This window comes from Aotus nancymaae, unplaced genomic scaffold (genome assembly GCF_030222135.1).
Source record: "Aotus nancymaae isolate 86718 unplaced genomic scaffold, 86718_ANA_hifiasm-v0.15.2.pri h1tg000173l, whole genome shotgun sequence".
Lineage (NCBI taxonomy): Eukaryota > Metazoa > Chordata > Mammalia > Primates > Aotidae > Aotus > Aotus nancymaae.
Window position 1 is genome coordinate 596,684 of NW_026988588.1, and position 16,519 is coordinate 613,202.

Below are 16,519 nucleotides of genomic sequence, written 5' to 3' on the forward strand. Positions count from 1 at the left end.
CTGCAGCAAGTGCTTCTATATTCCTGCTCCAACAAGGAAAAGCAGGCAGCAGAGCGCGTGGCTCACTCCTCTTGTCCTTCCTGGTTGGGACAGAGGTATAGAAGCATTTTGGGAGGCTGAGGCAGGAATAACGCTTGAATTCGAGACCAGCCTGGGCAATATAGCAAGACCCCGTCTCTACCAAAAAAAAAAAAATTAGCCCAGTGTGGTAGTGCGTGCCTGTAGTCCCAGCTACTCAGAGGGCTGAGGCGGGAGGATCACCTCAGCCCAGGAGGCGGAGGTTATAGGGAGCTGAGATTGCACCACTGCACTCCAGCCTGGGCAACAGAGCAAGACCCTGTACCAAAAAATAAAAGAAAAGAAATACAGGAGACCACTAATAATTCCAAATAGTGCCTACTAATTTGAAATCTTTTCCAGATATGATGAAGGAAATCATTTTTCTTCCCATACCCATTCTAAGGAAGCATTTCTATTTTTCTGCTGCACAATTGGTAACCTGCTCTTTCAGATCCTGGCCTCTTTCAGCCATGAATACGCCAAGCAGGGCTTGCTGGTGTGCAAGCAAAGCAGAGCTCTGAATCCTCAGCATCCTCAGACCCACCGGGAGCAGGGGAAGGGATGAAGGACCCCTGGCTCTGAACGTCACACTGGGGTGGGGCAGGTCTAGGGTAGGGCAGGTTTGCACTTCTAACGCATTCCAGTCTACGGCATACCACCCTAAACACCCCCGATCTAGTCCGACGCATACCAGAGGGAAGAGCCACACACACAGGGCAGGTCACAGAGCAAGTGTCCAGCCACCAGGCCACCAGGTGCCTATTTAAATGCAAACCAACCAAGCAGCTTAGGTCAAACAGGTTTACGCTCTTAATGCATTGACCAGCACAGCCAGCGATAAATATCACTCCTACGTTAGACCTTCTGCTCACTGACAATCAGAGGAATGGCCTGAAATGTCAAAGCTGAAGGGTGTGTGCCACAGTCAGGGCTCTGCACACCCCCATTCCAGGCCATAGCACGTGGGCGCCCTCACCAGCATCAGGGTCTCACCGACCAGCTCCGTGCTCACACTTACTAAAACATGACCACTCTTTCAGCCCTTCATTTATTTGTACCCTATAGCGGTGTTCAAGGGAGGCTAACTTAAAGGAATGTAATACAAACATCTGTGAACTCTTCCTCCAAATCCATTGTGTGGTCCTCCAGAAAGAGAAATATTAAAAAGAAAATTTAAGAATCAAACACAGGCCGTGCACAGTGGCTCATGCCTGTAATCCCAGCACTTTGGGAGGCCAAGTCAGGCGGATCACTTGACGTCAGGAGTTCAAGACCAGCCTGACCAACATGGAGAAACCTCGCCTGTACTAAAAATACAAAATTAGCCAGGCATGGTGGCGCACACCTGTAATCGCAGCTACTCAGGAGGTTGAGGTAGGAGAATCGCTCGCACCTGGGAGGCAGAGGTTACGGTGAGCCAAGTTCTTGCCATTGCACTCCAGCCTGGGCAACAAGAACAAAACTCCATCTCAAAAAAAAAAAAAAAAAATCAAACACAGGGCCAGGCACAGGGGCTCATGCCTGTAATCCCAACACTTTGAGAGTCCGAGGCAGGTGGATCACTTGAGGCCAGGAGTTTAAGACCAGCCAGACCAACCTGGCAAAACCCCATCTATACTAAAAATACAAAAATCAGCCAGGCCTGGTGGCACATCCCTGTAATCCCAGCTACTTGTGGGGGGCTGAGGAACAAGAATTGTTTGAATCAGAGGCGGAGGTTGCAGTGAGCCAAGATCACGCCACTGCACTCCAGCCTGGGCAACAGAGTGAGATTCTGTCTCAAAATAAAAAAATCAAACACAGGAGACCGTGGAGCAAGCCCTTGCCCCCTTCCATGTCAGCTGTGCTGCGCCAGACAGGAACGTGCCAAGCTCAAAGAAGAGTCCACCTGGCTGGGTAAACGACGTTACTGATCACACAGGCTTGGATCCCCTAACCCTCGTTATGTCTGTGTCACTCACAAGCAGGCACTAGGCCCCCACGACACACAGGGAATCCCTCTGGCCATCCGATGACCATCCATTGATAAATAAAAAGCATTAATTCTGGCTGGGTTACAGAGTTGCACACATCAATACTTGTTACCGTTCACAAATGTTCCACTTGAGGGTAGAGTGAAGTTACAGAATTGGGAAGAACTTCACAGACGTACGACGGGTGCATTTAAGGAAAAAATGTAAGGAAGAGGTGAAAACATGGAATATCCTAATCTCCGTCTTTTCATCACCCTCTAAATCCTATGATTCCAGTTCTGTTCATTCCCCAGTGAAAAATAACAAGTGATTCACACTCAGGCACAAAGTGGCTTAGGAAGCTATGGCTGTTTTTAAAAGATGAAACAATTTAGAAGATCAGGATTCCATGAGCGTATTCCTTACTTAAAAAGAAGTAACTGGAAGTTACACATAAGCATGCCAAGGCTGTCCTAAAGGCCAGGAGCCCCTCAGAAGAACAGAGAACATGCAGCCTCTGCAGACCAAGGCAGGTGGCCAGGCCCAAGAGGAGGGATGGGCAAGCTGCAGGAGGCTTGCAGAGGGAGTGGTCCCACCCACAACCTCTTGCAGAAATTCCTAATTAGACCCTGACAGTCACTCTGTTTACTGAATTGTCTCCTGGTCATTAAGAAGAGTGAAACTGTTGAAAGCCTACAGCCAACCCCCTGGATAATAGTCATGATATATTTTAGAGACGGAAAGGATCCCAACACAATCTCACATGAACACAGCTGCAGGCGTATCCTGGGAGTGTGACTTCTTGCTCTGTCAGGGACATGGCCCACCATAGAGCCACAAGGGTTCTGCCCGACACCCCCACTTCAGGGAGTCTGGGCAGGTACAGCTGAAACAGTACCCAGGGGGCAACCTCTGCCCCCTACTTCTCAAAAGTACATGCAGAAGCAGGCAGAATGAACACTATGGCCCCAAGCCTCAGACATACAGTTCAGCACTGCCGTCTGTGAAACAAGAACAAAAGTCGCATGGGAAGGTGAGCATGAAAATAAAAAAAATCACAGTAGAATTACAGTGAAAATGGATGAGATGGGGGAGGATTGTGAGGAAGCTGAGAAAGGAACTGAGGACCTGAAGATGCACCTTAGGGCCAGGACATTCCGACAAGACAAAAAAGAAGCCTCCGGACCGACGAGGCGGGACATCACCTTCATTATGGAAATAAAGGGGAAAAGCCTGAAAACATCGGTTTCCTACCACGAAGCAAAAATCAAGCTGCCCTCAGACCTCCCTCTACGACACTGGATTAAGGAAGACAAGGACACAGTATCTGTGGGGTCTGGCAGAAGAGCTGGCGCAAAGGTCCCGGAGCTGCCGTCTTCAGAAGCAGCCGCGACAGCCTCAGATCCAGTGCAGTCTTGTCTTGAAAAATCTATCAGCCTATAACCCCTCATCAAAGCAGAGCCACAGCTGGCTGCAGGGGTTTGGTGTAAGGCGATTTATAAATCTTTCTCCGTGCAGACCCCAAACTCGAGAGGCCGCCGGTCACACCCTGGAAGGACCTCAGCCCACGGGATGCCCTGTGCCTCCTCTCTGCCCCATCTCTAACGCCAAGAAACATTTACTCATAAAATTACGTTATTTCAAATTTGTTAATTGCATACGTTGTTTATAAAGAAACCAAGAAAATTGACAAAAACATTGATGACTTGATCATCAATCATCAATGTATTGGTGTATTATAACTAATTTTTAAACAAAACATGTTGTCTAAATTTTCCAGAATGAACAAATACTCCTCTTTTTAACAAGAAAGGTGCTTTTTCTTTTTTTTTTTTATACAGAGTTTCGCTCTTATGCCCAGGCTAGAGTGCAATGGGGTGATCTCAGCTCACTGCAACCTCCACCTCCTGCGTTCAAGTGATTCTCCTGCTGGGATTACAGGCATGTGCCACCATGCCCAGCTAATTATTTTTTGTATTTTTAATACAGACAGGGTTTCACCATGTTGGTCAGGCTGGTTTTGAATTCCTGACCTCAGGTAATCTGCCCGCCTCGGCTTCCCAAAGTGCTAGGATTACAGGCGTGAGCCATCGTGCCCAGCCACATACTTCTAAAGTCACCATAAACAATTACATACCCATCCTATGATCATGGTCTCACAATAAAAAGGGAACAATATAAACAGCAGAAGGAAGTGCACGAATATGTTGATAGTGTTTATCTCTGAATCACGGGGGGCCTATTTTGCCTTCCATTTCCCTGTGTTTGACCTGTCACTTCTGTAATACAATAATAGAGCAAACGCAATAGTTCAAGAAACACCGTTGCCCACTAGGACATAAATCCCGTCTCCCCAACAATGCTGCAGTGCTGCATCCGCCCACCTCTGATTTTATCTTTTAAGTCAGCTAGGTTTTCTCTCCTAAAAAGAATCATGTTGTATCATTATTCTTTAAATTAAGGTGACTTAACATTCACACAGATTTCAACACCTTTTGGAAAGGTGACATGTAAAGTTTAACTAAGATTTGTTTGTTCTGAGAATAGCCAGGGCCCATTCCCAGGTGAGGGGCCTCCAGAAACACTGGCTGTATCAGCCGGGCACTCACCTGGAGAAACAAGCCGTTGACACCTCTACCCTCCACCCGGCCCCAGCAGGAATGTGGTACACAGCTGAAGACAGGCCACTCTATTAAAACACCAAGGGCTGTTTCCAGGAGCTCCTCACTCCCCTGTGCTCCCCGCACCCTGTGCAGGTACCAGAGTCTCTGTCCAGCCTCCCCCAAGGCTCTCCACGCCCACACACCACACCTCCTTCTACCCCACACTGACCTGCACCACCCAACTCCCCACGTCTCTTACCGACCACCCGCCTTGACTCCCCCATAGCCTAGAAACTGCAAAGCTGCCTAGCAGCAAGAGGGGATGGGCGGCAACCATGGCGGCCAGGTGGCACCTGCTCCCACAGGCCTGCAGGGTCACAGGGCCTACCTCACAGAGCCGTCTTTAAGCACAAGTACAGAGACAAACACATGCAGCTTTAGCATTACTTTGCTGTTAATGCTGTTAAATTAACTTTATAACACTTGGTTATAACATGCACTATTTTTTATAGCAATTACTAAAGTAACAACTCATAATGCATTCATTTACCATATTAAGCCAAGCAACTGAAAAACCAAACGCACGAGCAGAATTTTATAGGACTGTAGTAGTTTTTGTGAGGCTGTCAAATTATTTTAAGCTCAAAATTAGAGTAATTAAATCTGTGACTCTCAACTGGGGGAGGTGGCCACACACAGAGGGGGGAAGTTAAAATCCTTTTTTTCTTCCAAACCTCACACAGACCCACTCGGTTGGTAGTTTCCATTACTGGAATTATGACCTGTTCCTTAGGTTAAGAACAACTGCCTAATGCCTATTAAAAATAATGTTTCTTCTTTTCCTCAGCGCATGTGAAATGAGCCATGGTGGCAAGGTGGGTGAGAACAGAGGAAAACTGAGTCCACGTCCACATTTGATGGTGGCTTAACGCACCTCAGGGCGTGTTCTCTTTGCCTTCATTAATTTCCAGGTAGTAAGAAAGCAATTTTTCTTATTGGAAAAGGAGAAAATTAAGTGACTGTAAAATAATATAATTTCCTCAAAGCAAAACAAAAGACAACCAACTTTTCCTTTTTTCACATTACCCAATAATTTTAAGACTTAGGATTTTGTCACGTTACAGCAAATGCCATTCATAAGAGGGAAGTCGGAAGTCAGAACACAGTGTGTGCTATTCAAATTCTCAATGAATAATTAACTCAAATGTGCTCAGAGTGCTATAAAATGAAATTAATTTATTTTTAGTTTAACCCAAAATCCCAAACCACTTGCCAAATGATCCTCTATTTGTCCTACATAAAGGGCAGGGTCTTTCTGGCAGAAAATCACTGAAGTTTTTATTTGCAGTAAGAGCAGCATGCCTTCTTATTATCAAACAAGTGCATAGCCCCCTCGAGGGGGTCACCCGTCACCCACATCCCAGTGCGTCACTGCTTTGTGGCACACCATTAACACATCAAAATGGAAAAGGAAATTTAAGCAGTGTTTGCTGTTCAAAGTTCACGTCAACAATTCCTTATTAGGAAGGTACTTTTGAGCCTTTCCTCCTACGTCTGGGAGCTGCCAGCAACCCAGTTCCAGGAGAGAAAACAGCTCAACACCTCCGCAGCCCATAGAGTCCTCTTGTTGGGACAAGGACCCCCCAGGAGAGAGGAGTCCCCAGCATGGTCAACACTGGAGGTCCTGGGGGTGGGTGGTAGTGGGGAAGCCACGCGGGGAGGACTATTCCGTGTTCTCTTCCCCTCAGGAGACAGCTGGCCCACAGGAACACAGCAGCAGATGCAATTTCAGGGCCAGGGACCATGGTGCCTCGGGCTGTGGACCACACCAGGTCACAGCCACTGCATGCCCCACACCAGGGCTGTGGACCATGCCGGCCCACAGCAGCTGCATGCCCCGGACCGGGGCTGTGGACCACAACACCTCACAACCACTGCATGCCCCAGACCAGGGCTGTGGACCACGCCAGCCCACAGCAGCTACATGCCCCAGACTGGGGCTGTGGACCACACCACCTCACAGCCACTGCATACCCCAGACCATGGCTGTGGACCACGCCAGCCCATAGCAGCTACATGCCCCAGACCGGGGCTGTGGACCACGCCGGCCCACAGCAGCTGCATGCCCCAGACCAACACGAGAAGAGCACAGGCTGACAACAACTCTGTCTACAGTTATCCTTCCTAAGACAGTCCACAGTCACTTCTATCCGGTGCTCTTCCCCCACCCCAGCTGGTCCCCCCGTGACAGCCATGTCCCTGAGAACAGGATGTGAAGCCAGGAGGGGCGTTGGTCCCTTCAGATCGCAGGGGCTGCCAGGCAGCACCTTCCACCTGCAGAGGGCCGGAGGCATGGAAGCCATTCCACAGTGTACGAGCCAGCGAGGGGCCTCCCAGCCTTAGAACCTGGACAGCTTCTGGCCAGACTGCTCTGGGCTGACCCCCTCCTCACACTCACTTCCTTGCATAATATAGTTCAAATCGTTTTCTGTAATTTACAACTGGAATCCTGGGTGATCCACCACGGAACCCAGATGTCCTCAGTTCTGCCCTGGTCCCCACTTGTGAGAGGCCCATGGCATAACAAAAACTCCCCCCAGGATTCCTGGGCCACATGGGTGTGTCCCCACAGGACCCTGAGGCTGCACAGCTCTGGCTGTTTCCCTTCCAGAGCCTGGAGTTGCCCTCTCTGCATCTCTCCCAGTATCAGGGCTCAGGCCCCAACCCCGGTTTCTGCAGAAGCCCTTTCTTCCGTCCTAGCCCCTGCCACCCCTCCTGGTCTCACCACACTCAGCCAATGTCCATTGGGGGCCTCAGAGGGTGCCTCCACCTGCCCAGGTCTGGGACCACCACCCCCCCTAAATATCTACAGACCCTGTCCTCACCTGCATCGCACCAGTGATGGCGCCATGGCGTGGGTTCCGGTCACCAGTCAGCCTCCCCACCAACGTGGACATGTTCCCATCAGGAACCACCTACTTTCGAATCCCCAGCACCGTGCTCAGGTCCCAGGGAGGCCCCAGCAGCCTGAGGAACAACCAAACTAGTGACTGAATGAATAAGTATGTTAAGTTGTTAAGTGGAAAATAGCAGAAGGGTTAGTAGAATGTACAAGTAACAATTACAGTTTGATGAAAATCAGTACCACATGGAAGGTATTATGCATAAAAAAGCTTAACTTTGTTTCAGCACCTTTCCAATTAACTGTTTTTAAACAATATTTCCCCTTAAAGGTGCATCTTTTATAAAACAAGAACACAAGGCTCTAAGGCCAACCTCAAATATTTATTCAAGTGAATTCACATCCCCCAAATTTTCTGTATCCTAAAATCTGGACTTTTGCCAAATAGTGCCCTTAGCACAGAAATCTCTCCAAGGAGCTGAGGAGCCTGGCATACCGTGGCCAGGTCATCAGTCATCATCACCAGCAGCTGTGGCATGAGAGGGAGGGTGTGTGAAGAAACCAACAGGGAACCACAAAAGAAATCACCTATGACTGGAAACAGCCATCCGTGGTGTACTCAGGGAGGTGGTTCCAGGACCCCATGGACACCAAATCCAGGCATGTTCAGGCCCCATAGATGCACCTGCCAAATCTGCATGTACAAGAGTCAGCCCTCCAGACATGAGTTTCACATGGCAGGAATATCTTGTTTTTTCCCTGAGTTTGACTGAAAAAATCCACATGTAAGTTAACCCACAAAGCTCAAGCCTGTGTCACAGAAGAGTCAATTGTATGCAATTGACACTGATTCCTACTACAATATCCAAATCTTAGCATAACCAGTTTGGTAAACAAAATGAGCAAAATTCAAAAACTAAAGCAGCATCTTTTCCTGCAAGTTGCCTCACAGCCATCACACACCAAGCAGTAAACACTCACAAGACTGTGGGCATCTCAGGGTGCCCCACCTCCCCAAAGACCAAGGGGTCACAGTTCCACATTATCCAACAACACTTTGGATGCAGCCTCAAGCCTGGGAGCCCTCCCAGCCAGCCCAGAGCAGCCCCAGAAAAGAGGTGTGAGGGGTGATGTCTACAGTTCCTTAAAAAAAAAAAGAAGTTAGATATTCAGCTCCACATTTAAAATAGTCATGGCACCAAGTGCTGTGGCTCATGCCTGTAATGCCAGCACTTTGAGAGGCCGAGATGGGCAGAGCACTTGAGGTCAGGAGTTCAAGACCAGCCTGGCCAACATGGCAAAAACCCTTCTCTACTAAAAATACAAAAATTAGCCAAGCACAGTGGCATGTACCTGTAATCCCAGATATTTGAGAGGCTGAGGCAGGAGAATTGCTTGAACCCTGGAGGCAGAAGTTGTAGTGAGCCAAGATCGCACCACTGTACTGCAGCCTGGGCGACACAGCAAGATTTTGTCTCAAAAACAAAAAAACAAAAAACGACATATGCATGCCTAGTCCTTGGAGCTGTGGCAACAAAGCTGGCAACATATTCTGGGTGTTCACAATCAATGTTTTACATGAGCTACACTGCAAGTCTCAGTCTTGATCTTACTACAGCTATCACCCATTACAAATCAAAACAAGATCCATAATTCTGCCTCCTACTAAAATATCCTAATTGAAACATGTTAACACAATACATTTCTTTGGGTGAGAAAGTCTCCACCAGGGTGGGGAACAGAGGGCCCACCAATTGTGTGATGGCCCTAACCACCTAGGACTCGCAAATCATCCACAGCAAGGCTGGCGACTCAAAAAGAACACTAAATTGCTCTTTGACGTTAATTCTTAAAACTTGAGAAACCTAAGTTCTCTTTGTGAAAGACTTGAGAGAGGATGAAGTCAGAAATAGCTCAGAAGAGACAACCCTTGCTAATCATGTCTGCATTAACAGATCCCCTAAAACCATCTCTTCAACAGGGACACGGACTGCAAACAGGAACGCCACGCATACCTTTCCCAAATTACCCAGTCCCGGCCCATCCATGCCTCACTCTGCCCCTCAGGAGGCCCCAGCCAAGTCCAATAAGGAAATGACCCACACCAGAGGCATGCACAGGCCGCGAGGGCAGCGGTGTCCGGGGATTCCACTCCACGAACCTCGGCAGCACACAGGGAGATGCGTCTCTCCTTACCGGTTGCTGCCGGAGATTTGCTAGCGGCGCTTTCATTCTTCACAGCTGCTATCTGATCTCATGCTAATCAGTGTTTTTCAGACAACAAAGTCAAGGTTTCTCGGAAGAGACTGCCAGATGAAAAAAACGGGAGAAAAGGCATAAAAGGTAGAAAAGCCAGAAGTCCGTTTCTGTACTCAGCTGGACAGGTGAAGTCATTTAAGTGCAGCGTGATCTGGGCATTCCAAATACACAGGGCTTTCCAATTTTGTTAAAATGAAACCCAGCTTATGAAAAGGCCTGGACTTCCCGTAATGTGTGGTATTTATAGTGTGGAGGGCACTGTAGAGAAGTCATCAGAGTATTAACAGCCAGGATCCACTGAGGCTCTGCCATGTTCAAGGCATGAAGCAACTGTTCACATAAAACGCCTCACTTGATCCAACACAGAATACACAGACTGCTTCACAGAACACTACCAGAGAGGGACCACCAAATGATCCCCAAGAAGTCATGAATACCTTAAAAGTAAGAAAGCCAACCTCCTCCCTGTCTCTTATCTCCCTGTCCTCATTTTCATAGAACCAAAGAAATATCAAGGGCCAGGGACACTGCACGCTATCCTGGTGGTTATACTCTCCACCATGGAGCCTGACAGTGTCTGTTTTGTGCTATTCGAGGCTACTTTCCATACGATACGAGTACAACACTGTTTGTTCCATTCTATGCTACTCTACAGAATAGACTATTTGTTCTATGCCATATCATACTATTCCACTCTATATGATAGATTATACTGTTTCATTCTACACTCTGTAACACTGTGCTATCTGTTCTATTCTATACTATTTTTCTTCTATACCGAAAGAAGTTAGCCAGCTTGCTTAGGCAGACAGTAAGGGAAGGGTCCCAGAGAGCCTCCCACCCATGTTTTGCACAGATAAGGAAACTTGCACTGGGGCCTTGCCTAAACATGCCCTCAGCAGACTAAGGGCCCACATGCACACGGGGTGGTGGGGGAATGGGGTGGAGCCATCAGAAATTCGCTCCTTACCAGCCCCATCAGCTTCTATGTAAAAGCCCTCAGAGTCAACTGGGAAGGGGCAACCGGCCACCTGCTTTCAGGACTCCTCTTTTCACTGAGAGCTTTTCTTTTCACTTAATAAATTCTACTGCACTACTCTTCGATATCCGCATGCCTGTTTCTTCCTGGTCATGAGACAAGAACCTGGACCCAGCTGAGCTAAGGAGCAAAAAATCCTGCATCAGTGCTACAGAACATGATCCTCTCTGTTCTGTGCTATGTGACTCTACTATTCTACCCCACACTATGTAATATTAACACTATGCTGTGCGTTCTAATCTAGACTATACCATGCTGTGTAATACTATGTTGCTAGTTCAGTGCATACTATACAATACTATCCGGCTTGTTCTATTCTAAGCCATATAATACTATTTGTTCTATTGTATACTATACTATATAATGTTATACTGTTTGTTCTATTCTAGAGTATACTACACTATACTGTTTGTTCCATGCTACCCTATATAACTTTATACTAGTTGTTCTATTCTGCACTACTCTGTATAATTCTATCCTGTTTGTTCCATTCTATGCAATACCTGCATTGCTTTACCATGCTCTACCATACAAGAGTAGAGCCAGTTATACTTTCATAATCTCTTTTCCAAGCTCTTACCCAGTGCAGTATTCAAATGTGATGTTTTACTATGCCTCACATAAGTGCACATTTCACGATAATCAATGCCATTTCCAACAGTTATAGAATTCCGTCACTATGATTCTATCAATATGGCTTCTTGGGGCTTTTCTGTAAGTTCTTTGCAGGGTCTCTTTTCCCAGTGAAAAGAACAGTAAGGTCCCAGTAAGATCCTATGAAACCAGCATCAGCACAGGCTCCCAACTGTGCACACTGCTGGACTCCATGTGGAAAGAGTGACAGGAAGACAGACAGCTGTCGGTGGATGGCAGGCAATAAGGACAAAGTAGATTCCAGAACTGAGGCAGGTACCGAGGCTCTGGCACATCTGAGAATCAATCCCAATTCCAGCCACTCACAGAAAGGCAGAGGTGATTGAGCAGAAAGAGCATGGAACTTTGCTTTAACAAAGCAAATGCTTAAAATCCACTGTGAGGAAGCCACGGTGAAATAGCAGTAGGCTCCACTAATAAGCGCTGCTTTAAAAAATGGAAGGGAGAAGGTTGATTTTGACATGGGCCATGTGCAAAGTTGGCTACACCTGCCGCTGGACCTGCCGCTGGACCCGACACTGAATCTGCTGCTGGACCTGATGCTGGATCTGAGGCTGGACCTGACACTGGACCTGACACTGGACCTGACACTGTACCTGCTGCTGGACCTGATGTTGGACCTGCCGCTGGACCTGACACTGGACCTGACACTGGACCTGACTCTGGACCTGCCGCTGAACCTGCCTCTGGACCTGACACTGGACCTGACACTGGGCCTGACTCTGGACCTGCCGCTGAACCTGCCGCTGAACCTCACACTGGACCTGATGCCAGACCTGCCGCTGAACCTGCCACTGGACCTGCCACTGGACCTGCCACTGGATGTGACACTGGACCTGATGCTAGACCTGCCGCCGGACCTGCCACTGGAACTGACTCTGGACTTGCTGCTGAACCTGCCGCTTGACCTGACACTGGATCTGACACTGGATCTGCCACTGGATCTGCCACTGGACCTGACTCTGGACCTGACACCGGACCTGACACTGGATCTGCCGCTGGACCTGCCGCTGGACCTGACACTGGACCTGACACTAACAAATGCTGCAAATCTTTACAGAGAGAAAAATATAATGCATCTGAGAGCAGCTGTCCCAGCTCTGGATGAAGCTGGCAGAAATAGGAAGCAGCAGAGACACACATCATTCAGTGGGCAGAGTCAGCGACCTTCCTGTAAGTCCAGGAAAGTTCAAACTGTATGACTGCAACTAGAAATACCAATCATTAGCCAGACCTCCTGGCAAATATCACCACTGACCCAGTGTCATTCTGTGCAGTGTATTATATCACATGTACAGGAAATCATTCACAAAGCCTTTAACAAGGAAGTATTAACATGACTTTTAATGCATTATAACAGCTTTGCACCCATTTAACATGTATTTAATCCCAATGGTGTATGTAAACACATATTTTACAGAACTTTACGCATGTTTACCTAACAGCTCAAAACTTTACAGTGTCTCTCCCTCCCTGAGAGGACAGTGGAGGATCCTATGCACTCTCTCCAGGAGCATGCCCTTCCTGGAGAGGACTCACAAATCAAATGTGCACACACACACATGCATGCATGCACAGACACATACATATCACACACACATACACGCAGACATACATGCAATACACACATTCACACATGCACACACATTCACATAATCATATGCATAATACCAACACACACACAGACACACACATGCATATACATACACATTCATGCATATACATCTGACGTGTAAACATATAACATGCCCAAATATACATTCATAACTATACACACATGAGCATCATGCATGTGTACTCATACATATATGCACTGTCATGCCTAAACATGTAACACATACACAAACATAAGGCAACACATACACATATATGCACATGCTTGCATACATGTGTACATTACAAAGGCACACATACATGCAAAAACATATACATGCAATACGCACATTCATACACATAAATGCAGATACACACATTTATATACCACTCAAAAACCCCATTATTCAATTCTATACAAAGTGGTTTATCCCCTAAATGTACCTTCTTGTAATTAATAAGCCCTACTTTACTGCACATTTCTACATTTCTTGATTTCACATAATGAGGTCTCACATACAGCATACATATACACACTCATACTTGAACATATGTGAACATACAAGTAGAAATACGCACATGTGCATGAATACCCTCTTCTGTAAAGGTATTCTCAAACTTGAATTGGACGAATTCTGCTAATTATAGTCAGAGTTAGCAAAGATATATATTTGACCTCGGACTAAATATACTCGTTCTTTTTGTTACCCCTGGCAACAGCAAGAATGTAAAACAGGGTTGTATGATATGGTGCCACTTATTCAATCCCACTTCCTGGGATCTGACCCACTCGTAATGGCTTGTCTGTCTGAGTGACTTCCTTCTGACTAAAATCATCAGATAATTCCTTCCCTTCCTGCTTTCTCTTTCCCAGAGAAAGGCCTTTCACTACCCTTTCATCATCTCGGAAACTAAATCATAGTTGTCAAAATTGAAGGCAAAGAAACAGCCTTAGGAGAGAATCCCACAGTGGGACAGACCAGAAAGAGGAAAAAATATTCCTTTTGAACATGTACAAAAGGAGAAGTCAAGAGGCCTGGGTTCCCTCTCAAGACAGAAACAGACGTTGGCAGAGCAGTCGCTCAGCTCAGTTCATCTCTGTGTATAAAACATAGATTCTATAGCCCTTGTCCCTGTTTCATGACATTGCAGTGAAGGAAAATGAAATAGAGGGCACAGGCTGGAGAAAAGGGAAAGTAGGATGACTTTTAAAACGTGTACCTGCTTTTCAAGGGCACAATGAGGACATTTTCAAGTACACTAAAGCTGATTTATAAGATGGGGTATAAACACTCTACAAGGTCATTAGACTTTAGACTTACAAACAGATAACATTATCTTAGCATCATAAGTCAGATGTTCTACAAATACTAAGAATAGCCAGCACAACAGGATCCACTATGAGGTGTCAAAACATAACCCATGAAGTGTGGCCGAGAGCTCCTATAACCTGATTTCTAGGAATCTAATTTTAAACATCCTCACAGCTAGCACATCACAAAAATACAGAGCTCCAAATGCCATAACACAAGTGCTAACAACACCTAGCCAAAAATATACGAGGCATTTCAGGCAAAAATCCCAGAATCAGAAGAACACAAGTTCTATCCTCAAGTTCTTCAAAAGCTGGTGCTGACTGAGGCTCTTCTGCAGACTTCAACAAAAGACATGCTTGAATTAGCCATTGACAGTAACCCTGAATCAACACGCACAGTGTTCTGAAAAGCACAAGGCCTGCTCTGGGCTTGTAACCCCTGGAAACTTTCTCTGGACTGCACCAAGTGGATGACTTTGAGAACTCAGAATAACCAACAACCAGTCGATGAACAGAGCAGGAAAACTGCAGCCTCCCTGGGGACCTGGCTCTTGCCCGCCCCCTTTCTTCCACATATCTCCACCCTTCCCCCTTTCTTCCATGTACCTTCTCCCTTCCTGGCTCCCTCCACCACTGGAGACACTTCAGGTTCAGGCCCCTTCCCAGCTGTGTCCTGGTCCACAGCCGGCCAACTGCCCCCATGAAGTGCCAGGCCTTGAAGGACCATCTCCACCTGCTCCCTGCACTTCCAGCATTACCCCCAGGCTCTGGCTGCCCTCAGGGACCAGGCTCTACTCAAAGGCTCCAACTGGAGTCCTGCCCCCTGGTTTTCAGCAACATTTGCAGTCCTGCCTCCTGGTTTTCAGCAACATTTAGAAGCTCTTAGCTCTGGGCTTTAGTGAACTGCACTGCCCAGCTCTTCTCTGGACTCTAAGGAGGCCGTTTTCTGGATCTTCTGACTCTTCCTACATTTCCAAATGTGGGTTTTTCTTTGGCTTCCTCCCTCCTAACACGCAAGCCTCACAACACTTCTACATAGGAGACTCCCAAATCCACCCTGGTCCAGATTTTCCCCAAGCCTCATTCTGTATTTCCAAACTCACACCTTGCAGTGATGTCTCCAAGTAACTCCGAGTCAGGTCTGAAATGCGGTTTGCCATCTTCCACACTTGCTTCTCCTCCCGATTTCCAGCAAAGCACAACTCTGACTCGGCAGTGCAGATCCTGACCTGGGCACTGAATCACTCAGCTTACTGGCTGCTTTCTCTCCTCCTCTCGCCACGGCGAGCACCCTGCTCTGAGCCTACCCCGTCCTCCCTGGCTCCACAGCATGCCACACGTCAGAGGCACGATTCTCTCCAAAACATCTCCGTGGCTCCCTAGTATCCAACAGGTAAGGACTTCCACATTCTGGCCCCAATCTAACTTTCTGGCCTCAACCTCAGATATGCATGTGCATATTTTATCTATGCAGAGAGAGTACAGGCATCAGGCCTGCTTTCATTCCTGGGCTCCTAGCTCCTCCTGAGGGTGTTGTGTGAGGTACCCATGCACTTTCCAAATGCTAAGTGAATATACACTCTTTGAGAACACTTACTTGATAATTTTGTAGCACTGCCAGACAATGTGGACAAAGTGAGAACTATGCAGGTGTGTGGAAGCTGCCTTGCCCAGACCTCATTCACCCAGCCGCTCCAGGATGTGCAAGGTGTCGGCGCACAGGCAGGCGCAGGCTGCACCCCCACAGCTGGGCCTCGAGAGCCAAACACTAATCATGAAGCAGCTGTGTTTGTTCCTAAATCTGTTTATGCCGGTGTGCTTGTTACACATTACTTAAACCAATAAACTATGACTCCAAAGAGGGAGCAACTGATTGTATGAAAACTATGTTGGATGCTTTTTAAAGACTTGATATAGGGTAAATTGTTTTTCATTTTAATCTTTTTTAAATTGCCATCAAATTAGGTATGGGCAAAAAAAATTGTAAAATGTTTGAGGAAATAATTTTTAAAGGTTTCAAATCTAACTTATCTTGTTTCTCTTGTGTTGCCTGTTCTCATCTAGAAGGATCAAAGCTGTGGCAGGCCTGCAATGGCTGTGGTTAGAAGAAAGAGGCCACACCCACAGCCAGCAGAACATGCT

At 47.1% G+C, this 16,519-nt stretch overlaps 1 protein-coding gene and 1 pseudogene across 5 annotated transcripts in view; one reads left to right on the forward strand and one right to left on the reverse strand.

The window, feature by feature from the left end:
- The window catches only part of DIP2C (disco interacting protein 2 homolog C), a 391,979-nt gene that overhangs the window by 347,788 nt on the left and 27,672 nt on the right, over positions 1-16,519 (reverse strand). The window lies entirely within an intron of this gene.
- On the forward strand, positions 3,090-7,669 carry LOC135272991 (uncharacterized; annotated as a pseudogene).